General features: G+C 37.2%; 1 long non-coding RNA gene across 1 annotated transcript; it reads left to right on the top strand.

The window, feature by feature from the left end:
• The first annotated feature begins 8,498 nt into the window (after positions 1-8,498).
• On the top strand, positions 8,499-11,297 carry LOC113308173. Its single transcript, XR_003339551.1, has 4 exons — positions 8,499-8,594; positions 8,770-8,876; positions 10,240-10,321; positions 10,623-11,297. It is a non-coding gene; the product is annotated as an uncharacterized LOC113308173 (long non-coding RNA).
• The last annotated feature ends 14,274 nt before the right edge of the window (positions 11,298-25,571 follow it).

The raw sequence follows: 25,571 nt of genomic DNA, 5'->3' as shown, positions 1-25,571 counted from the left end.
GCTCCTATGGGTAGTACGGTTTGATCCACTTAGCATTCCAAGGATGCCGGAGGACCTCGCCTTTCAGATTGCGAAGATAGTAGGAACCGTTTCCCGCAATGTCGTGCATTATAAAAGGTCCTCCCCATGTAGGTGCTAACTTTCCCCATTTCTTCTCTCGTTGATACTGTGGGATTTTTCTTAGCACATATTTCCCCTCTACAAAATTTCGAAGCTTTACCTTTTTGTTGTACTCCCTCGCTAGTCTTCGTTGATAATTTTCCATCTTCTGCAATGATGCTTCCCTCCTTCCTTCCAAGTCGTCCAATCTCTCTAACATCATGTCTGTTGTGAGATTTTTCTCCCATGCTTCGGTCTTTGTGGTTGGCATGAGGATCTCTGTTGGGATGACTGCTTCAGCTCCATAAGTGAGGAGAAACGGGGATTCCCCAGTGGCAGATCTTCGTGTATTCCTGTATGCCCATAACACATTGTGCAGATGTTCACACCATCGCCCCTTATGTTCGTCTAATTGGTTTTTGAGGATAAGGGCGAGGGTATTGTTAGTGGCTTCCGCTTGTCCGTTGCTTTGAGGGTATATGGGGGTGGATTTGTTCTTCCTTATTTTGAAAGTATCGAAGAGCATGTCTATATTTTTCCGCTGTAATTGCTTACCATTATCGGACACGATTTCCGCTGGTATGCCGAACCTGCAAATGATGTTTTGGAATATGAAAGTAAACACATCCACGTCTCTGATCCTGGCTAAGGCTTTAGCTTCCACCCATTTACTGAAGTAGTTCGTGGATACTATCAAAAATCGTCTTTTCCCTGATCCTTCGATGAAAGGCCCGACGATATCTATGCCCCATTTTGAAAATGGCCACGGGCTATCTACAGAATTTAACGTTGTTGCTGGCGCGTGTATCTTTTTGGCGAAACGCTGACATTCTTCACATCGTCGGGACATTCTTGCGGCATCCTGTATCATTGTGGGCCAGTAATATCCTTGCATTTTTGCTTTGTCGACTAGTGATCTCATGCCGCTATGATTCCCTGCGTCACCATAATGGATGTCGTTTAGAATTCGATGCCCCTCTTTCCTGGATAAGCAACGTAATAACGGTCCGAGGAAGGATTTCTTGTACAGGACCCCATCCCGAAGATCATATCTTCCTACTTTTGAGAGTATTTTCCTGGCTTGTTTATGTCCCGCGGGTTCGAGGGCATCAACTGGATCCTTTCTTCCTTCGTCGGCTTCTGGTATTCCCCTAATCTCTTCGTCGTTGTCCAGGGGGAGATCTGCTAAGAAATCCGCTAAAACTTGGGATTTTTGGGAATGTTGAATTTCATGTATGATGTTGAACTGGTCTAGGTGGGTGTTCCACTTGGATATTCTACCTACTTTTCCCGCGCTTTTGAGGACTGCTTCCAGTGGTGCTTTGCATGGGACGCGGATGAAGCGAGTTAGGAAATAGGTTCTCAACTTTTGAGTAGCCCACACCAATGCCAGGATAAGTTGTTCGATCTTCGTGTAGTTCCTTTCCGCAGAATTGAAGGTCTTACTGACATAATAGATTGGTTGTTCTATCTTCGTATTGGTTTTGACCAACACTGCGCTAACTGCGTCTTCTGTCGCTGCTATGTACAATGCCAAAACCTCATCAGGATCAGGCTTCTGTAGGATTGGAATTGAAGCCAGGTGTTCCTTGATTCTTCGGAAGGCTTCTTCGCATTATGCGGTCCATTCAAACTTACTCCCTTTTTTGAGAATATTGAAAAAAGGTTTGCATTTGTCCGAGGATCGGGCAATAAATCTGCCCAAGGCTGCTATGGACCCATTGAGCTTATGCACTTCTTTTAAATTCTTAGGAGACCGCATTTATAATATGGCATGAATCTTCGCTGGGTCTACCTCAATGCCCCTTTGTGTTACCAGATATCCGAGGAATTTCCCTGAGGTGACACCGAAAGTGCACTTTTCTGGATTTATTTTCATGTGATGTTGTCTCATTGCTTCGAAAATATCTCTCAGATCCTGGTGGTGATTTTTTCGCAGCTTACTTTTGACGAGCATGTCATCAACGTAGACTTCTAAGGTGCTACCAATCCATGGCCTGAAGATAGAATCGACCATTCTTTGGTACGTTGCCCCTGCGTTTCGAAGTCCAAAGGGCATCCTAGTGTAGAATTAAAGGCCATGCGGGGTGTAAAATGCTGTGTGTGGTTGATCTTCTTCTGCCAGGGATACTTGGTTGTAACCAGAATATCCATCCATAAATGACAGCTCTTCGTAGCCTTCCACTGCTTCAACCAACCGATCTATGCTTGGCAGGGGATAGCTGTCTTTTGGACATGCCTTGTTGAGGTTAGTAAAGTCGATGCATATCCTAACCCCTCCATTTTTCTTAAGAACGACGACCATGTTGGAGATCCATGTAGGATACTTGACTTCCTTGATGAAGCCTGCTTCCAGTAGTTTCTGAAGTTCTTTTTCCACTGCCTTATGATACTCCGGTGCAACTTTTCTTATTTTCTGCCTGAAAGGTGGAGTGCCTGGTTTGATGCGCAACTCGTGTTGGATTATTTTCGGATCAATCCCCGGCATATCTCCTAACCTCCAGGAGAATACATCTGCGTATTCCTTAAGTAAATTGGTTAAGGAATCTTCTCTTCTTTCGTCCATTATGGTCCCTATTTTGATCATTTTCGGGTTTTCTTCCGTTCCTATGTTGATTTCTTTTACGGGCTCTACTGGTGTGAACACCATCTTGGAGTCCCCGAGGATTGGGACGTTCTTAAATTGATATTTGGTGTGTTTCTGTCCTTCGTTGGCTGCTGAAGTACCTGTATCTGTGTTTAGGACATGATCCTCTTTTGTCGAACCCCTCCCTGTGGTTTTCTTGAGGAACAGGTATATGGCCTTTTATTTCGCAGCTTCTTTATTTTTAATCCTTCGGGTTTTTCGCTGCTCTTCTTTTTTGTTATTGATACGATCCTGAGTGGTCTGGCACTCTTTTGCAGAGACCCGATCTCCCTTAATCTCCATCACTCCCTCGGGTGTAGGGAACCGGAGATATTGGTAGAAGTTGCAGCCAGTCCCTTGAGTTTATGTAACCAATTTCGTCCAATAATGGCGTTATAGGGGGATGGGACGTCAACCACGCTGAATCGTGTCTCTACTTTCATGGGTCCGGCGTTCACCTGAAGCACGATGTCTCCCAATGGCTTTGTGGGTGCTCCATTGAATCTGTAGATGGTGTAATAAGAGGTCATTAGTTGTTCATCATCGAGTTTCATCCGTTTGAATGCGTCGTAGAATAGAACGTTCACTGAGCTTCCCCCGTCTATGAGGATCTTTTTGAGGTTACATCCAGCCACTGGTAGAGTGAGGACCAAGGGATCGTTATGATCTTCCATATCTTCTTCGATGTCTTCAGTATCGAAGATAATAGGTGCGTCCATCCACTCTTCGTGCTCATTCACCTCTACGCCATCGATCTTATATACTTCGCAGTAGTCTTCGAACTGCTTCTGTAGCCTCTTTCCTATCTCCGCTGTAAGGGAGGGCCCCGCGGGTTCGGAACACGAGATGGTGTTGATTGTGCGGTTTCCCTCTGGAAGTTGGACTTTCTTGGTCCGTTTGGATCTATCCTCGGTGACCTCCTTTCGTATGTAATGTTTGAGTTCGCCAGCATCAATCAATTTTTGGATCATTATTTTGAGGTTTTTGCATTTCTCAGTCTGGTGTCCATTGAAGCAATGATACTCACAGTAATCTTTAGACTTCTCGGTTCTTGGGGGTTGTTTTCCCTTAGACCATGGCCACTCCAAATTTTCCCTTCCTTTGATTTCTCGCAAGATCCGAGCGTAGCTAGCATTGAGCTTCGTGTAAACCTGATCTTCGAATTTTCGATCGTATTTTCGTCGTTCATCCCTTCGTTCATTCCTATTTTCGTGAGGCCGTTCCTCTGAGCTATTTCTTTTGGCCCCGCTAGTCTGTTCTGCGTAATTGGTACGATGGGACCTCTGCGTGTGTGCCCTCGGGTTGTCACGCTGGATTTCTTCAAGACGAGCGTATTTTTCAATAATTATTCAGAGATATCCTTCTGTCTTAGGCACGCTTCCATGAATCTCAACAAATAGTGGACTCATTCGGTCTAATCGCCACTTGTAGCAGTTGTTGATACTTACTACTGGGTCCACACTCCCTATGGCTTGGAAGATCTTGTGCCATCTGTTGGTGTATTCCCTCGTGTTCTCCTTGTAGCCAATTGCCAGAGAAAAAATTTTATTCATTCCAGTGTTGACAGCTTTGTTGTACATGTATGTCCTCAGAAATTTCTCTGCGAGTTGATCGTAGGAGTTGATGGAATCAGGTGGCAGGTTGTCAAACCAAGACAATGCCGATCCCTTCAGACTTGATGGGAAATATCTACAGAGGACGGCGTCGTTCTGACTCCATCGGGCTAAGATACGGTTATAATACCGGATATGTGCCGCGGGATCACTGGATCCGTCGTAGCATTCAAAAGTTGGGACGGGGTACTTTAAAGGAATGGGGGTATTTTTCAGACGATGTGTTATGGGTGTGGAGTTAGCTTCTTTCATCACCTCTTCAATCCTTCCTCCGCCTTGTCTGGCTTTTAACTGTTTGATCTCAGCCATCATCTCATCACGCAGCTCTTCCATTGCGCGGTAATGTCCCATGTTCTCATACTCAGTTGGGCGTCTCTTCCTTCGATCTTCGCTGTCATAATAGTCTAACTCTTCGGTGGCGTATTTCGGATCGGATGCACTGCTTCCCCTGGCGTCATTTGCCAGGATTATTCTTCGGTCTTGATTAGGCTCTGGTGCTTTGGAATTTTCTTCCTCCAGTTGTTGGCTAGTCTTCGTGCTTTGGGAAATCTTATCTTTCAAGTCTTGGTTCTCCCTGACCAGAAGAGCTATGGCGTCTTCGTAGACCTGCTGGCTCCTTTTCAATTCTTCGAGCTCTACCATCAGTCGGTGGGACTGGTTTGATCCTTGATTGGGAGTTCCGGCTGGTACTCCTATGGCCATAGTTCCCCCTTCGTCTACAGTGTGTATTAAGGGTGGCCGAGGATCATCTTCAATCGTTGGTATCTCCAAGTTTGGTCCCCTCGGTTGAGCTTCCACCCGTGGTACTGAAACCACTGGTATGGTTTGATTCTGATCATTGGTTGACGGCATACCGAAGATTGGTGGATGTGCGGGATGATGTGTCATAGAATCTGCTACCCCTTCTTTTTGTTGATGGATTTGGCTTGACACTAGAGTCTTGTTAGCTTCTGTAGCCTAGAGGGTCGCAACAGTCTTCGTGGTTGCTGCCTTGAGAGTCGCGGCTGCAATGGAGTTAGTGTTCATAGGTGAAGTGATTTCCGCAGCATCCTGCCTTTGAGTAGTTGCTTTAGATTTGTCTCCTTTCTGCTTGCTTCGAGTCATGACCGAGGTAACCCTCGGTGTCTCGTTTGATGAGGCTTTGGTTTTTTCTGACTCTAGTATCTTCTCCATTTTTAATCCTTTCCTGCATAGGGGAATAAATAAGGAGAACCAAAGATATCCACGAGGATCGGGTTAGCGCCACTCACACTTGCAAGGCTATTGGAATAGAAGGAAAATGAGCTGCCCAAGGGTCCTAATAGAAGAGAAATGTAAAGACTTCATTGGTCTAGTTTTTGAAATACAAATCCTCTTATAAACGATCATGAATCAGACTACTTTTGAAAAAGAACTCTTGAAAAGGCAGATCCGTCGCAAGGACTCACGAATCTGGATTGTTAAATCTTAGTTGAGGAAAACCTCATGCGTGCAGATCTGTGATAGATAGCTGCGGGTTTGTCTGCTTGTGAAAATGAAAAACATGAATCCAAAAATAAAAATAAAACAAAGGTTTTGAAAGCACGCTGAACTCAGAATAGGGTACAACCATAATCCGTGTTTTAAGATGAAATCACAGGATAAGATAAATCTTTTACCGCGACAAAGTCCCTGTTTCTAGCGCCAAATTATGAACACAAAAATTACGAAGCCAACCATGTGTTCGCAAACAATATTCGCATACGTCCTAATTCTAGAATCGTACATTGTGTGCGTATCGGCATGATTATATCGATTCATTGACTCAAAGCCTTCGGGCTTGTCATTGTCTAGTCAGATATGATCATAAATAATGTTCGTATAAAGAAATAAATCAAGAATCAAGTGTAAACATAAAGCATATGAAGTTTAACGCTGAATGTAAAGTGCTGAAATGTAAATGAGACGGATTTACGTGGTTCAACACTAAGGCCTACATCCACGGGGCTTGGTGTTTTACTATGTACTGAATGGTTACAAAGATAGTCGAACGACTTTTGAGTATACACAGGTCTGCGGAAGTAGGGGGATCACTTACTCTTCCTATTTCTCTCTCCTATGCTCTCCTCTATTTGCTCCCCAAAATGGTCTGCCCCTTCTCTCTTAGTGGAGAGGGGTATTTATAGGAAAGGAATGCGGGTCCCATCTCTGAGATGCCGTTGTAATCTTATCTTCTTGTGCTTTGTGCCTTTTACGCAGAGGTATTCGGCGCATGCCGCGGCCTGAGCTTGAATACGAAGGGTTGTCCTTGCTTCTTCCACGAGCTGATCGACACGTGTATATCTCTTTGGTATTTAATGCGGGTAGATGGATGTCTGCTCGTGTCAGACAAGTGTCTCTTTGTATGGTCACATCCGTGTCAGCCAAACCTCCTCTCGGCCGTTGATATGGGATCCTCCTCGGGATTGGGTTTGTGAATACCCAAGGGGTATTATTTGGTGCTCCTCTAAGCCATCATACCTCTGTGGTCCTCTGCCCCTGACCGTCAGATTTGCTGACCGATGGCATCCTGCTTGCTATCATGTTTTGATGTCTCGCTTCGCATGCCTTCCACGTGTCTCTTTCTGTACACGTGGAGGATGATGAAAGGTGTACATACAGTGATGTTGCTCAGTGGTGGTTCACGGGGAGAGGTGAGGGAAGAAGGTAGGAAAGAGGGCGGAGCATTTTTTGCAAATATATAATTTACATTTGCATTAAAAAAATATATATATATAATTTACATAGCGTACATTAAAACAAGTTGAATCGTATAATTTGGAAAAGGAAATAACACGCTTTCTGAACAATTAATCGATTAAGCAATAATTGAAAAGATGTGCTTACCAAATATAACAATCCTTTACACAAGTCAATATATCAAGGTTTGGAGCTCGAGGATGGCACTATGCCACCAGGTTCAGTAATTTTGAAAATATAAGAAAATTCCTCGGGTATCCTAGTGCCTATTTATGTTTGATGTATATCTCATGCCGTAAAGTAGCATTTTGAGACGAACGAGAACGTAATTTATTCTTTCGTATTATATATTTGCTTAAAATAGAGTACCTATTGCAGAAATGTGAAACGAGGCTAAAAGTGTTCTTGTGAAGATAGATATAAGTGTACCTGTGGATTCTCCCTCAGGTAGCTTCTCCAATTTGGCTCAAATCAAACGCCCTGCATCAACTCCACCTGCTTTTAACTCATAAATCACCTGCACATTTTAAAAAATAACTCAAGATTAGATCTTACCGCTCTTTTTATTTGGGCAGAGAGAGATTCTTGAGAAATAAGTACCTGTCGATGCAGGTTACGAGATTGTTATTCGTAATGCACTAGGGTACCAAGGATCTAGTGGAGGGAACTGTCGGGTTTCGTCTCCTAAAGAAGCTGAAGAACTAGCGGTTTTTGAAGCCACAAAATGGGCGAGGGAGAAAGACTTAACGAATTTTTCCTTGGCAGGGGACTGCAAAAATATAATGGACTATTTAAACGGAATGAGTACTTCAATCTCTTGGGAGGTACAAAGATTACTTGATGAAGTAAAAAGGATGGTGGCTGAAGTTACAAATTTTCAAGGATATACTTTCATCCATAGATCAGGCAACAGTTCTGCTGATCTGCTCGCAAAAGAGGCTAGATTTTCAGGTTTTTCTTAATAGACTTGGGTTCATGTGCCACAAGTGATCATCCAATCTCTTTTAAAAGAACAAGCCAATGTAATTACATGCGTTTATGCTCCTGAATCTCTGGGTTCACTACAAGAAAGTGAGTCTATTGGTACACCACTTCGCCACACATCAACAAAAACTGAGGCAATAGGTAAGTTTTTACCTCACCACACAAAACGAACTAAGACTTTTTGCCACACCTATAAGTAGTCGAGGCAAAAAATTCCCTTTTACCTCATATAATTTTTAACTGCTGCAACAAGTTTATTTTATGCCACATCGGTGTGGCAATATATATAAATAAAATAATTAATGAAATTTAGATTCCCTTTTTGACGCACTTGTGCTGCTATAGCTATTTATAAAAAATTAATAAATCAATATAATGAGTTTTTAAAATTAATAAAGAAAACGAAAAAAAATAAAAATGATCGTGCTACTTCATGTGACTCACACGCGAAAAAAACCCACATTACTTCGACGGAGAAAACCAAAAAAAAGAACAAAAAACAGTGAAGTTTGAGTTCTCTGAACAGCAGAACGGTTAACTGATTACAACGGGTTCTTTGTTTACGGAAAATTAAGGTATGGTTTTTTAATTTTGTTAAAGGTCGATCATTTATGAATTTGTATTGAGTATAAATTCGATGTAGATTTGGGTTTGTTTTTTGTTAGGGCAGAGAGCTATTTTCATCCCCAAATTCCTTTTCTTGTTTGTTAGTGTTTGATTTTTGATGTTTTTGAAATAATTGCACCTTAGGGTGATCTTTCCAATCTGGTGATCTTTCCAATCTTGTAGAGTTAAAAGAAATCTCAAAAATCCATTCTTAAACAGGAAATTCCTCCGACAACGATCTCTGCACAAAGGTATGTTCTCTCCCAACCTCTTCCTCTCCGTGTCAATTTCTTATCCACCTTTGCAATTTGATTTCCTTGATTAAGGGTTTTTGGTTCTATTTTTAATTGCTAAGAATGAATTTGGTATGCGAAGACTTGGATTAGAGAGGATTTAGGCTTTTGTTCTAATTTTTTTAAAAATTAAGATGAAATCATGTATTAGCCTCATAAAAAGGAACATGGTATGAAAAGACTTGGTATACTTAGGGTTTTAGCAACCTCTTTTAAATTTTGCCATGCCTTATAAATCTGTGTTGTATTTGTCGATGTGTATACGCATTTTCTGGGAGATTTGAGCATCAGATTAGATAGACTAGATTATGGTTTTAGTTGAAGGTTGCTTTAGAAGGATTATTAAGGGGTGCCATGCTAGAAAGCATATGTTATATGTAATTATGATGAGAAAAAGGGATTGGTAAGCACCCTGCTCAAAGGAACGCCAATGCTAGGACCTGGTGTTGAGTACCCACAATTATGTAGATGGTTGGTTGATTATGGGATTTAGGGTGTATGGAACACATATCTTTGACAATGAAAGTCAATAACCAGCTCATTAAGGAGTCTAGTGTGTTTAGGTGTTCACAGAGGGTCTACAGAAGGATTTGATCTTGCATGTATGCAAGAAAACGCCTAGTGTCCATGAACTGACCAGATGGTCTTACTAAAAGAGTAACACCTATTGACTAAACTCTTATCATCGTAGTATGGTCTGAAACAACCAGCTAAGCTCTTTTGGAAACTAGTATGAAGACAAACAAAGCATTAAACTGGAACCCTATCATGAACTAGTCTTTTGGAACGAACTGTGCACAAAATGGTCTGCAAAATGCTCTGTCTTCTCCTTTGCATCAGCTGGATTAGAGTCTATACTATGGAAAACCATTAACTACTTGGGTTTAGCATTAAATTATGCATTATTATCAACTTAAACCAACGGGATATATTTCTGTCATTAACAACAAAGAGAAACAAAACAAAAACCGCTAGAAATTTGAAGTTTTAATGGGCTTTTAACATTTTATGGTAGCAAACTCAAGGGAAGGAAGATAATCATTTCCTACTCATTGGATTCATTTTCTATTTCATTTGGTGGTTGTTTCATGTCAATTAGACACACAGCTGTTCAAGTTGAATTCTGTGATGTGGACTTTCATTTTTTTTGTTTCCATGGTTCTACTCACCTTCAGTTGTCTGAGTGAATCTTCTTCATACGCAAATCTCAACTATTAATTTTGTACATTGCTTCACCTGGACAATTTTTTCCTTTTCATTGTGTCGGCTGGTCTTGTTAGGTTTAACAATTCTCAAAGTTTGAATCTTTCTTTTATTTCAGGTTTGGAAATTCAGTGAAATTCAATTCTTAGTTGTTTGAGACATCATATTCACGAATCGTATTGCCATACTTTATAATTCAGGTACATGAAGATCTATCCTTGAGGTTTATCTAGTGAAACTCAATGGTCGAATTCGCGAAATGAGAAATTTTATGATGGGTTTTATCTTGAATTCACTTGTACTATGCTCATAAACTGCAATTGCACTAAAATAAAAAGCATCTAGTTCTGCAACTAGTTTGTTAATCTTGGCAATCCTTGGTAAAATTTGAATTATAAACATGAAATATGCTTTTGAAAACATTCAACTCGTGAAATTTAATTCTGTGATTTTGACTTCATTTTTTGCCTTTTCTAATTCTGCGGTCTTGTGTGCCTGTAGGTAAAGTGACGTTACGGTAGATTAGATGAAGTCGTGGTGTTATATTATCGTGATGGAAACCAAGTTGTTTTATTCAAATGTCATTGGTGGGATATCACCGAGTCAAGAAAGAAACAGCGAGATGCATCTGGGTTTACATCATTTAATTTTTCAAGAACTATAGCCAAAATTCAACCTTTTATTCTAGCAGCGCAAGCACATCAAGTTTTCTATCTCCAGGACAATAAGGACAAGAACCGCTGAATTGTACTTAAAATGCAGGCAAGGGACCACTATAGTTTGGGAACAATGGAAGTTGAGCCAATCCAAGATGATTTATCCCGCACAGATAATCATGCAACCAGTGCAGCTGAAACTGACCAAGACTTCATGAGCTGGACTCGGAAAGAAATTGAAGGAAAACAGGTTATTAGAAGTACAACTGACGCTGATAGAGACGTTCGAGATGATGATGACAGTCATAGTGATCACATTGACTATTTAAGTGATTGTGAACGCGATGATCTCGTCTAACATGTAGTGAAAGTTAATATTGAACCCTACTGTTTATTTGATGTTTTTCCTATTTTATTTTCGGTTTGATTGGAAGGAATATTATTATGAAATTCAGACTCTGAATGAACATGTGCATGTTAATTTAAGTGATCGAGAATAAGTACAGAACAATATATAGGTTGCATTACTTTAAATTCTCCAATTAAATTTTGTTTGCTTTCAATTTTCCTATCAAGTTTCGAGTGAATTTACTTTCAATTTCAGATCACGATCAAGAAAATTAAAAAAATTCTAGGTTACAAGTCGATTTATCTCCATTTTTCACGATTCCGATGAATTGGTATATTCAAATTCTAGAAGAGATAACTCGAGAATCGATTAAACGAGCTTTGTGAACAATTTACTTTCAATTTTCAATCATGATCAATTGATCACGATCAAGAAAATTAACAATTTTTCGTGTTACAAGTGGATTTACTTCCAAAACTTACCAAGTGTGGTCTGAAAACCCTCCAAGATGTATTCACTCAATTCTCGAGTTGGACAACTCTGTGTAATTGTTTCCTTTGAGTATTGATTTTGCTAAAAAAAAAAGTGGATTTTACTTCCAGTTTTCCCAATTCCCATGAATTGGTATATTTAAATTCTAGAAGAGATAACTCGTGAATTGATTAAACGAAATAAGTAAATTATGGTTCCGAACACACTTAATACTTGTTGAATGTATTTTTAATTTTGCGGTCAACTTTAACTAGCTTTCGGTTTTTTGTTTAACTTCAGTTTACGATCAAGAAAGTTAGCTTTGAATATTTTCGACTTACAAGTGACTTAGTTTCAATTTTTCCAATCCGGATGAATTATCAAATCGAAATACCTAAAGAGATAAATTGAAAATTGATTAGACAAGGTTTGCCAGCTAAGGTTTTGGATACACTCAATTTCTCTTGAATGTAATTTTAATTCTGCGCTCAATATTAACTAGATTTTCCGATTTACGATCAGCATAAATTAGCTTTCCATTTTCCGTTTTAAAAGTGAATTTACTTCAGATTTCGCGAATCAAATGACCTAGTAGATCGAAATCCTCAAAGAGATACGTCGAAAACTGATTAAACAATGCTTACTAACTATGGCTCCGAATGTGTTCAATTTCAGTTGGATGATTTTGTGACTAGCTTTTTCGGTTTGATGAAAACCGAAAGTCGCCGTTCGAGAATAAAATTTTATAATATAAATCGGTGATTTGTTATTTGTCATATAAAACTCTTATACCGTGCAACATAATTCCAAAGAGAAAAAAGTGTGCTTCTTGGAAATGTACTATGTAAAACACGTCACAAAATAAAGCAAAGTCAAAAACAAAAATATAAAGTCATACACGAATCTATGAGGCCAAGTTTATTTTAATGTCTTTTTTTTCTTATATGGACTTTATTTACCGGCTTTGTTTATCAATCAATAAAATTAGAAAAGGAAAAGAAGTTATTTCCTGTGGACCACGTGTGTTTTTTTCTTTTGACAAAAAAGGGGTGGTGTTCCACGTGTTTTCTTATAGTTAACAAAACCAAAAACCATCGACCCATCTCCTCCACACCCAAACCCCAAATCCCCGTACTTTTCTTCATCTCCTAGCTCTGCAACTTAACCCTAGAACTTTGTTTACAAAATCTAGCGCCAAATTTCCCTCTAAAATTTTAGTGAAAATCAAATTCCCACTAAAATCCCCCAAAGTTCGCTCAATCCCCCAAAGTTTTCGCATCTTCTCAAATAAAACAGATTCAATTTTTCTCTCCAAAATGGAAGAAAAAAATAAAATTTCTCCAAACCCTAAAAAAAAATCCATCTTCTGTTCGAAATTAAAGAAAAACTCGTTCTCTCGAATCTGCACAAAGCAGGTCAATTTTCACATCTCATAGCAGGTCAATTCCAGATTCAGTTTTTCTTTTCCTAAAGTTTCAATTCGGGGTTTCCTTAATTTTGGTTTTAATGTTTTTAATTTTTGTTTTGTAGGTTTTGTTTTTCATTCGATCTGAGGATGCAATCTGAAGAAGCGTAATTTTTTAATTAATCCTTTTTTTTTTGATGTTGGAGTTTTAACTAAACTCAAACTACAAAGTATGGCAGTGTTTTAGGACTTGGTCCATTGATGTTTTTTTTTTTAATCAGATGTTTTTCAATTAGAGTGTTGTTCTTTTTTTGTTTAGGAGAGTTCAAAAAAAAGAGTTGGTAAATGCGCATATTGTTTAAACGTTATAATGATAATGATAATCTTTTCTGTTTGGCATTGTGAATGTGCAGCACGTACTGCTACTTTACAAAATTTATTTGTACCATGCTTTATGTTTGTAGGCTTGTAGCCATCAACTCAGAACCAAACATCGCTAAGAAATTTAGTCTTATGTAAGCAATTGAGATTGTTATCATATTCCTTGTGTTCCCCATGCTTTTGTTGCTTTCAACCAATTAAGTTGAAGAACTTAAATTGTTGATCAAACAATTTTGAAAAAAATATGAAGTCACATGTCTGAGGTTTAATATGTTTGTGAATAAGTTATGCTGCTAAATTACTTTTCTGGTCACATCAATGATTTTGTGGAGTTATCAAATAAATATTGCTATGAAGTCGTTGATTGGCCACATCAATGATTTTGTTAGTCTATTTTGACACTAAAGCTGTAGGTGTTTAGTTGTTAGTTGTTCACAGATATAGTCACTACAAGTTATCATTTTTTCTCTATTTCAGGATTTGTTCATAGTAGATGAACGTTATAAAACTGCCACCCTCTCTATTGCTGGTGATATATTTAGGGGAAAGAAAGGTACATGGAAGGGAAAACACTTTACGCGTCACGATACAACTGCAAAACGTCTTGCAGATGAACCATCTGCTTTAACTGAAGGGGAGTGGAAGGATCTTGTGACATTCTGGGAAACTGATGCAACACACCAAGTAAGTTCACACATCTTATATGTCTGGGTTTATGTTTTTGTTATTCTGCCTTTTATATTCATAAGAAATATTCCGAACAAAATGTCAAGAGTAGAAGCTGCCAACAAGTAAAGCACACAATGGGCAGGAAAAACCACGCTCGATGCAAAGCTGAAATGGTACATACATAATTTGGTCTTTACAACCACTTTTCACTTTGCAACTTCAATTTTTTTTGGATTTAAGTAAGGAGACATGAACCTGTAAAAATTAGAAGTTTTTTATTTGTAACTGTACTTAGGCATGTCTTTATTTTCGCATGTTGTAGCATTTGTTGATCATCCGGATGGCTTAACTGCAAATTGCAAAACCTTGTCAAGAATTGGAATATCATATGCTAGGATAGTGCCTGAAGTTTTTCATATTTTTCTTTCAATTACTATTATTCATTGTACGTGATGGAATTTGTACAGGCTGAAGATAATGGAGGGAACCCACCAACTGATGGTGATGTATTCATTAAAACCATGTGAATAAAAAAACTGGAAAAGCTTTGGACCCAATTTCACAAGGATTCATAGTAAGTATCTGCTCTAGTAAGGTTCATACACTTCTTATCATAAAAGATAAGACCTTTTATCCTACATTTTTTCTGATATACATAGGTCCAAATGAGGGAACAATCAGGGTTGGATGAGAATGGGTTTGATGAGGATGGTAACCAACAACCAATTAGTGATGAAGCCTATGGAAATGTAGTACCTACAACAAGGCAGAAACATGTAAGAGCTGAAAGATATCCGACATGCTCTAGTTATGAGAGAAATGAAGATTTTGAGAGACGAATGAAAGAGCAGGATGAAGATTTTGATAGGCGAAGCAGGGAACGAGATGCAGAATGGGAGGCACGGCTAAAAGAACGTGATGAGGAGGCTAATATGCGTGAGAACAAAATGTTGGAGTATGTTAGATTGTGCTTCAGGCCAGGGCACGTTTTGAATCCGGGCAGTTTTCAGGACCTTCAGATTACCACTTCAGACCTGCGCAGCCACTATTTTCACCTTGGGAGCAGCCTTACAAACCTTTAGAGAAACTTAACAGATCTGAGGAGAAGCCTTATAGACATGAGGAACATCTTGTTAGACCTGCGAATCATCCTTACAGACATGAGGAGCAACTCGTTAGACCTGAGGAGCAGTCTAATAGAATTGAGGAGCAACTGTACAGATCTCAAAATGATTGTAAGTATCATTTTCCTTGATTTTAAATCTATAGAATTATGACTATCTCAAAAAAACATGTGAAGTGGTCATAATTGTTGGTATGTTAGTATGGTATTTACGCTTTGCATGTTGGTGTTATATTTAATATTTCTCTTATAACCGAATCTTTTTAGACATGATGATTCTCTGCCATTCCGCGATGTTGTTTTTTACTTGTTGGTATTTGTTTTGATCTGTGATGTTCTTTTTTCTTGTTGGTATTTGTTTTGATCTGTTTAGCAAGAGCGCGAGGCCTAGGGGTGGACGGCTGGGATGGATTTAGCATTTAATAAGTCTAGTTTGAAGATTAAAGTTTCTTTGAAGTTTGTTTACTTGAGGATTGTGTAAATCTTTTCTTATGTCAAAGTTGGAATCACCATACTCCGGAACAAATATTTTTCGTTTTAATTCAATTTAAATTCTTTGTTCTGATTTAATTCATGCGAGTAAAATGATTTTTTTAATACAATTTTACTGTATAACGTCCCTGTTTATGAACGCTTTGGTGAACATGTTGCAATAGATATTTTGTTGCTGCAGTCAGGCTTTTGGTGTGGCAAAAATACATTTTAAATAAAAGAAAATTAAAATTATATATTAAAAAAAAAATTGTTTTTAGCCGCACATTATTGCATCACTAGCTGTGTGGCAACAAATTTTTAGAATAAAATGAAACTGAAAATAAAATAATAGTTAAATTATAATAATGCCTTTTGCCTCATGTTATTGCCTCACCTTTTGATGTGGCATAAAACCTATTTATAAATAAAATAAAACTGAAAATAAAAGAATAATTAAATTAGAAAAATGCTTTTTGCCTCATGTTATTGCCTCACCTTTTGGTGTGGCATAAAACCTATCTATTTCCTCACTATATTAAAGGTGTGCCAACAACTTCTTGTCACACGGTTTGTTTCCACACAGTGTGGCAAAAAGTTTTTATGTGGCAAAAGGATGTTGCCACACAAAAAGTGGGTTCTTCATACATTCGACGTGTTGCAGTACATGAAGTTTCTTGTAGTGGTTGTTCCACTGATAACCCTTGTAATGTTAACTTTTTGGGTTAGTTTTTGTATGAAATGTCTGTTTTACAAAGAAAAAAAAAGTACATGTCGATGCTCCAAATTCCAGACAACAAGATGATCACAAGCATCATCAATAACAAGCCATGGATGGGTAGGATGAAGCTGAATCTTATATCATTTGTTGGTCTAAAAGCTCTCAAATACATCATTCTCTCTTTCTTTTATCTCAATTTAATTTCAGATTTCAAATAGAGAGAGAGCCCTAAATCATCAACGAAAAATAAAACCTAAAAAGAATGTCCAGAATTATGTTGGATCTCCTCTTTCTCTATGTCTGGGTTTGTTTGCATTTCGTAATTGAATGAGGAGGTTGATGGATTTCAGGGAAGAAATCGAAAACCCTTCATTCTCTTTACAACTCCTCTGAAAAGATCAAAGAGCGCTAGACTAGATTGTACAGTAGAAACTCCATTAATTAATACTCGGTTATTTAATAAATTCTCTTAAATAATATTTTAGTCGGTCCCGAGTTGGGGACAACGTACCAAATTAATAATTCGCTAAAATTATGAGATAATACATTTTTTATCACCTATTGACCCCATATGAAATATAAATTAATTATACACTATATATATTCAATGGTTTATGAAGATTTCTTGAAAAATGATTCAATTGTCTTCATTTTTTTGTTAAAATCAATATCACATTGAATTTTATCTCTAATTTTTTTTTGGGTTTTCTCATCTTGTGCATGGATGCACAAGATAAAAACCGATCATTGCATTGAAAAATGATTGTAAGAATTTATAGTGTTGTTTTCTTATAGCCCAACGAGAAATTATTTAATATGATTACCACTTTAACAACCTCGTTCTATGAAGGGTGATCTGTTTTAGAACTTTCATCATCTTCTTTCTCATATGTATCGGTTCCCATAGCTGTCAATTATTTCTCCATCAGTCAACAATTGTGTAACATCATTTTCTTTTGGATATTCAGGACATCTTGACATTCATTGAGTTGTGATAACCTAACTTTTTGATCAAATTTTACAAGTCTTGAGTGATATCACCGTCTTACTGTTCACCCGAATTGTCTAAACTTGTGTTATCCGTTGATCGAAGTTTACAATGAAGGAAAGTGGAAAATTGAAGTGTGCTTTGAAGAATTTAATATTCTAAACTATTTAAAAAATAATTATTTGATAATAAATTTATCTATAAGTTTATAAAATATTAATTAATATATAAATTAATAGGTTAATTAATATTTTGTCCGTCCCAAATTAGATGAGCAAGTTGTAGTTTGCAGAATTCTTAAGACAAGGAGGAAAGGGGAGTATGTTTCAGTTTTTTTTTATAATTATACTATTATGCATAATAATTAGTAAAACTTAAAAACATTTAAAATATACCACAGTTTTTCGTAAACATCTACCTAACGAATATAAACATGGCTGTCAAATTATATTTATTTTTTATGGTAACAATAATCAATTAAAAGGGTAGTTTTAGAATTATCCCCTTGATTAGCGAGATAGCTCAACTATATATGGGACAAAATTGAAAACCAACTAGCTCATTTAATTTTGGACTGAGAGAGTATCTCGTTTAATTAATAAAATATGGTGGTCCCAATAACATTAATTATAGAGTTTATACTGTATAATGTACAATGACTAATGAGTATAAATGAATGGGGAATAATTGTCATTATAAAAGTTAGTTGAATAAAGGGTTATGGTTCTAACCCTTTTTATCTTCTAGTCAGCCCAAAAACCCAGCCGATGCCGGTCTAAGACTTGGTCTTATGGGCATGCCCAAGCCCTTTCCAATCCAAAAAAGCGTGGCCAAAAGGGGTGATTCCCGCAAGAGTTCCCTAGTATGCGGGAATCCCAGCGGGAAGACTCCGGGAACGGCTAATGGTTGGCCGTTTTCAAAAAGCAAAAAACGGTTATTCATTAACCGTTCTTCTGAACAATAACGGTGAACCATTGTCCGTTCTTAAGGAACGGCTAACCATCGACCGGTTTTTCTTTCTTAGAACGGTTAATGGCTAGCCGTTCCTTGACCTTTTTTCGTTTACACTCCCTGTACACTCATTTGCAGTTTATGTTTCTTTTACGATTAATGGTTACACTGTATTTTTTTTGATATTTGTTGGAGTTATATTTATTTTCAGTTGTGTTGGGTGTACATGTGTAAAGGTGCATTTACACATACTCGGACGTACTGTTAGCCTCGGATTCTTATCATTATCAAGGCGCTGTTAGCCTCGGATTTTTATCATCATCAACGCACTTGTAGCATCAGATTCTTATCTCTAATTGATATCTTATTCAGATGGATATCACTTTATCTTTATCAACAACGGGGATTTCTCTTATAAATCCCAAACAAAATTTTTACAAACACAATTCATTAACCATTCAAAGAAACCCCTACCTTGAAGCATAATACAATTTTCGAAATATACTGAGTCGCGAATGAATTCTAGGAGGTAAGGAAAACAGATAGTGTGTGTCGAGGCAAACCAAATTTGTCCACTATGTTTTCTTGATGACCATTCTGCAATGCAGTGCCCTTGGATGTATTCGAAGTTCCCATAGAGAGGTTGTACAGGTATCAAAATATTACTCGAAACGGAACCAGGACAAAGTAGGTACTTGCGTTGCCAATTCGATAATTGTCGTGAAAAAGAACAGTTGGATGGGTTTGATTTTTAGAACTACTTTGTAATGTGTGGATGGGTTTGATTTTACGAACCAAAAAAATAAAGTTTGTGACCAACAGTAGCATTATTTTTCTTATCTTGATTAGAACTACTTTGTAATGTGTGAATGAGTTTGATTTTTAGAATGTATATAAACCCAAGTTGTGAAATCGAAAAGCATACACAACATAACTTAAACACCCACCCGCTTCACTTTAAGTATTAGTTTCCTGTGTTGGCAATCTAAATTTTTCATTTCTTTGGCTACACTGCTGTTACAAAAATGGGGAGATTTACACGTGAAGAGGATGCGTCTCTTATTGGTGATTACTGTTTGGTTAGTAGGGAACCCAAAGGAACAATTTATAACACTAATGAATTCTGATCTCATGTTAAAACTGAATACCGAACCAGATCGGGTGGGGGTGGGGGAGACTGATAGATTTATTACGGCTTTACAACGTAGAGTCTCCTACTTAAAACAATAAGTTTTGAGATATGTTGGCTGCATTAAACCATACTTTATAAACATGTCGGCCGGATGGAACCATGAAGATGCAGTGAGTTTATTATAATAATTAGTTTTGACATTGTATGAATTTATTTTTATTTTTTGTTCTTTACTTTATTTATGAAATTGTCTGCAGTACCGCGAAGGTCATCTGAAGTACGAAGACAGAGAAACCGGTGGAAAAAGATCTACACATGATGCCGTTTTTCATATTCTTAAGGCGCATTAAACAGAATATGATGCAGAGAGTATTAATTGAGTTACCGGGGTTTGGGAGTGATTTAAAGTATTATTATGAAGTTTAGTGTGGTTGTATGTTTTATTTCAAACAAAGTAATGTCGCATTAATATCAATTAGCAGTACAATTATAACGTCTTTAACAACAGTTCTTAAAATTAAAACGGATTTGGTTTGTAACAGCGTTAACTCAAACTTGTCGACGACCCATCACAACAACAGTAGAATCCGAAGGGATCACCTGTAGAACATAAATGAAGTTAATAATTTTATTCCAGAAATGTTTATGAAATCATATTTGATCATATATTTGGAACAAACCTTTTCGATATTGGGGAGCGTTATGTTTATGTAAAAGTTTTTCTTCATTGGAGAAAATATTACCACTTTCTTCAAAATTAATATCGCTCCCACCCTTATATGCTTTCCACAGTCAGGATGTTCAACCACTTTGCGATGGACGTTTGTTGGCATTTTACCACTGAGATCCTGCAATATTATAAAAAACCCAACAATGAGTAATGGGTTTCAATAATTGATCACGAAATTTAAATGATTTACTAAGTGTATAAATCACCTTCACTTTCAAAGCATAGTCATCAAGATACTTTCTTTGCTCCTCGACCAATACAACCAACATTTCGATTCTTTGGTTTATCGATTTAATAGATCCCAATGCGGTTCTCCCCTATGCGTAATATTGTTGTGCAAAGAACCAAGGTTTAGTCTGGAAATGAAGATCGTTAACACCTTCAGTTTCATCCCTTGTTAATCGTTGGAGGACTTGCGTAGATACATATTCCTCTCTCGTTATTATCCTTCTATGTCTGAGATCTTATAATTTTTGAAGCTCTCCGGTCGGTCCCGAAATTATTTTTTGGCTACTAGAGGCACCACGTGATTTATGGATTAAACGCTCTGATTGTTTTACTATTGGACATGGGGTGAGGTCAACGACAACCGATTTATTGCGGTTATCATATGGGTTTGATATGTTAGCCACAACTGGTGTGTTTGTTGTAAACTCCATTGAACTTTGTTGAGTGACCTCCGAGTAACTATCTAACACCGCTGCAAGCTCGTCTTCATCAATACCTTCCCAGGGGTCGGCGTCGGCCACTTGTGGATGATTAATATGTTTGGAAAGAAAAAACCTATTTTGTTTGACTATTGGTTGTCAAAAGCAATTTTGAATCTCATTGTCGACCAATCTTGATTTTTATAAGCAAATAAAAGTGAGGTATACAAACATCCACTTGCGTGTTGTAATTTATTACCATCCACTTGTGTTAGACAATGACATCTGAGACAAGGTCTTTTAAAGCACCCTGTTTTGAAAACTCAAAAGGGGTCAATGGGGTCTGCATGAACAGGATTCATCATAAATAATTTTTTTTTGATTCCCATAACAATGTAGTACACTTATTACAAATTGGTAGTACACAAAAACTTAAACCTAACTCATTGTCGCAGGAAACACGACTGCACTTAGCACGTGTAGCAAGCCTTTAAACCGTTTAGTGGACGGACGATTTTTAGTCTCGTGAGGGTTTGTCAGATAGGTGTGCCCACAAAACCCAAAAATTGTCTAAATTAGTCTTTACCGGCGTCACTGACATCATGGTTCTCAAGTGCTAACATCTGTGGGTTCATATGAGTAAATTGTTGTCTCAAACTAAGGTAGCAATTATAGAACTTAAATTCCGTTCGTTTTTGTTGCATGTATAACTCCCTCGCATGACCCTCCTACAATAATACTCACATATAAACATATATTATTTTTAACAGAAGTACCTCTTTAAAATACGATATATAGTTTTACAACGGTATAACTCACAATTCTCGTTGCATTCCATCCGGCAGGAACTTTAAGATACAGTGGTATTTGCAGTGCTACGAATATCTTAACCTATTTTTTTTATTATGGAGACACGACAAGCAATAGTTTTATTAGACTTCCCATTAATATTTCCTATCATGTCGATAAACTCTCGCAGCACCAGCTCCTAAAACAATCCAGCATGTTGGTTTCTTTGTTGAATTTGACGATTTGATACAGAACAGTAAGCCCTAATAAGAGCCTCATATTCCTCTGTAGAGAACCTAATCATGTTTGAAAAGAAAAAAAGGTATTAAAGGTAAATAAATAAAAGAAGAAGAGGATTGGCTGTAGAAGTGTTCCAATTTTATGGCTATTTATATCCAAGCATCCAAAATTTAAAATGAACTAAAAACTAAGTTTTTAATCTCACTCCACGTGATTAAAGCAAAAGCATCTACAAAATACTGAACAAGTGATTTGAAGTATCACTGCTATTGGTGGACAACTCACTGGGATCATATTGGAAACTCAATGTCATCGGTTATTCATATTTTTTGAAAAGTGCATATGTCAGAGACATATAACTATACTATGTACCTAATCAATTCGTTGTTGACTGTGTTATGTTTATGTGGTGAGGTTTTGTCGATAACTAACAACCACGCATAACTAAAATAATTTTATTTAAATATCTTTACGACGTAGTCCGGTACATCATAAATACATAAAACTTAAACCTAACTCACTGTCGCACGGTGCAGTAAGCCTTTAAACTGGTCGGTGTCCCTAACGACCGAGTTTAGCCTCTGAAGGGTTTGTCATAGATGTACCCACAAAACCTATGCAATTAATACTTGTTGAACGACTAATCTTCATCACCATTTTGTGGGGAGTTATGTGGTGGTTGTACCACACACAATTCCGGAAATGCATTTTTCAATATGACGTAGCATTCGTAATACTTAAACTCTCTCCTGGTATTTGTAGCGTACATATTAGTCGCCATAGTTTCCTATATACACATAATAATTTAGGTAAGTAAAAAACAAAAATGGATATGAAGTGGATAAATAGACAAGATACAATTACAAGTCTTTCAACGGTCAATAAAGGAAATCTATATGTTGTTCATAAATATCTTTTTGGATGCGTATGTATTGGCTGACTCCTTTTTTTATTACACCAACCCTACTCTTTATATTTGCTTTTGTTCTTCGATGAACGTTTATAAAAACAACTCTATAGTTATCAAAAACCTGTCTCCAAACTCTAGTTGCCGACACCAAATGACGACGAACCTTCGGGAGAGTAACAACATCTATTCAAGCATTTATCATGGCTATATCTTCTTCTTTGGTATACAAAGGCATTATGGATGATTTTGAATTACTAACTGTGACGCTAATACAAGAAGATGGAGATATTTTTTGAGGAAATGAAAATTGTAGGAGAGGAAAATGTATTCTTTGGTGTGTGTTGATTTCCTTATGGACAACTGAATTTATAGGGTTTACACATACTATTAAATGATCGTCATGTCTTTCAAATGACTGAATGACCTAGAAGAGATAAAGTGACTTGTAAGTTACTGAAAAAAATAATTTTAAAAGTAAAAAAAATAAGTGATGGAATGGTCTTGTCTATGCCTAGATGAACCAGACTGATGGAATGACAATACAATAAGTGTAGCACAAATAATATAACACAACATAATATATAGTTTTATTAATCCGTGGATCAATTTCTCAGTCATCGCGGTTACAATTATAGCATAAGTACTAAAGCTTTAAACCTTTAGGTGACCCTAAAGGACAAGTGCTATCTCGTGAGGGTTTACCGAGAGGTGTGCCAACAAAACCCATCGTAACCAGAGTATATATTTGAGTTCATGAATCACCAGAAATTTTAAGCTCTATTAGGAAATCAGGGAACTTGGTCTTTAGAAAAATAAAAACTTCCCGGTGGGGAAACTCAACGCCTTTAACTTGTCGGTACTTCAAATCAGCCAATCTTTCCTGTAAGAAAAAAACAAAGTTGTAATATCAATGTTTATGTATTAAAAAAAGTTCTACAAAAATGTTTATATTTACCATAATTTGAGTTGTTATGGATTGGGGATCGCGGCAACTCACGACAGCTTCGTCCTGGTAGGAATAATATAATTGCATTTCCTCCTGAATTACTCCATATCTGTCCTTTAAGTTATCCATGGTTCTCTAGCGCGAATTTCCAAACTCTAACTTATAATTCTGCCACACCATCTCCCAAAAAGTTTCTGTTGGTAAGAAACCAAGCACAACTTCACGGTGGGAGCCAATTTTCACCCAAGATTTCATGATGACCGAATCTTCAGATGAATCAAACGCAACAATTTTCAAAAAAAAAAAAATGCTTAAGTGGAGTGATATGTTGAAGGACGATGGAACAAAGGATTTGTTATTTGGTGTGAATTATTTAGAGGCTACACAGTCTTTTAAAGGATTCTACAAGATGAAAAGGTCTCTATGGATAAGAACCATCCTTTTATTAAAGCAAAAGAAAATCAATTTTAATGCAACAGACAAACAATGTCAGAAATTATTATTCATGGATACTGTAGATTTGAAAAGAAATGTCACTGCACATCAACAGAAAAATAATGTCAGAAGGCATTAATCATGGATACTGTAAAATTTAAAAGAAATGTCACTCCCATGAAAATTTAAAATCTATTGTAACAAAGAAAAGCATAAAAGTTCCATACATATTTAAACCGAGTTTCATACATATTATAAAATAGTTTAATACATATTAAAACAACAACAAAGTCATACAACTATGTTTCTGGGAAGAAATCAAACGACCTTTTTTGTGTGTTCTCTGTTAGAGCATGGCTCGGTTGAACCCACCAAGCGTTGATATGTCAAGTTTGGTTGTCATATTTTAGTGAATCAAAAATCATGTTAAGAGTCGCTTGATTATGTACTAGAGTTAAACTTCGTATAGGTTAGCTTGAAAGTATTAGGATATGAGACATTACAAGTATTGTGAAGACTTAAAGATGTGAAGAAGCAAGGAGCTACAACGACAAAAATCATCCTTCCACTTGAGGTTAGTGATATTTGACTTGAACTGTTTCATTCCCTAACGTATCTTTCAAGTCGTGCATATTGAAAACATAACTGCGAAGCATATTTGAACTCTAGATAGACATAGTATTAAGGAATACAATACGAGGTTTATTGCTTAACCATTAAACTTTGTAGATAAGACATCGCCATAATCATTTGAATGCTATTGTGATTATGTATGGGTATGAGGTGAGGATTTCATCCTAAGGAACAATGTTTACATGTGTTCTAAGGAAGTAAGTTCATAAACTCGTTTGTGAACCGAAAAGGAAATTGCCAGGTGTTATTGGTTTTGTTATTCATTGCATATCTTATGAACAACCAATATGTGTGATAGAGTATAACCCTCAAAACTTTTTGTGTTCTTGGTAGAACTGTTCACAAAAGCCTGACTTATGTGTTGGTATAACTTTTATTAGTAAAACCAATCTTAAGTAATCATCTGTGGTATGATCGGATTTTGTATGTCTGACCTTGTAAGGGAAAGGGAATCGATCCTTGTAAGGGAAAGGGAACCAATCCTTGTAAGGGAAAGGGAACCGATCCTAGTAAGGGGTGCAATACATCAAAGGGAACCGATCCTTTTATGGGGTGCAACAAGGTTTATAGCAGAAAGGGGAACGATCCTATGGACATGTAAAACACATATAAGTTAGATACCAATATATGTGAGGAACCGATCCTAGTACCTAGTCAACCGAACTTTTGGGAAGCTAGTGTGACTATGCACAATACTCACATGGAGGTAGAACCGAAACTTGTTTTGGTAGAACCGTTAAACCCATGATTGTGATTGAATGTTAGTTTGATCAATCACATAGTTCTTTAAAGTCAGATGAACC

Source organism: Papaver somniferum, chromosome 9 (genome assembly GCF_003573695.1).
Source record: "Papaver somniferum cultivar HN1 chromosome 9, ASM357369v1, whole genome shotgun sequence".
NCBI lineage: Eukaryota > Viridiplantae > Streptophyta > Magnoliopsida > Ranunculales > Papaveraceae > Papaver > Papaver somniferum.
Note: the sequence above shows the minus strand (reverse complement) of the source record. Positions and strands in the feature narration are given on the sequence as shown.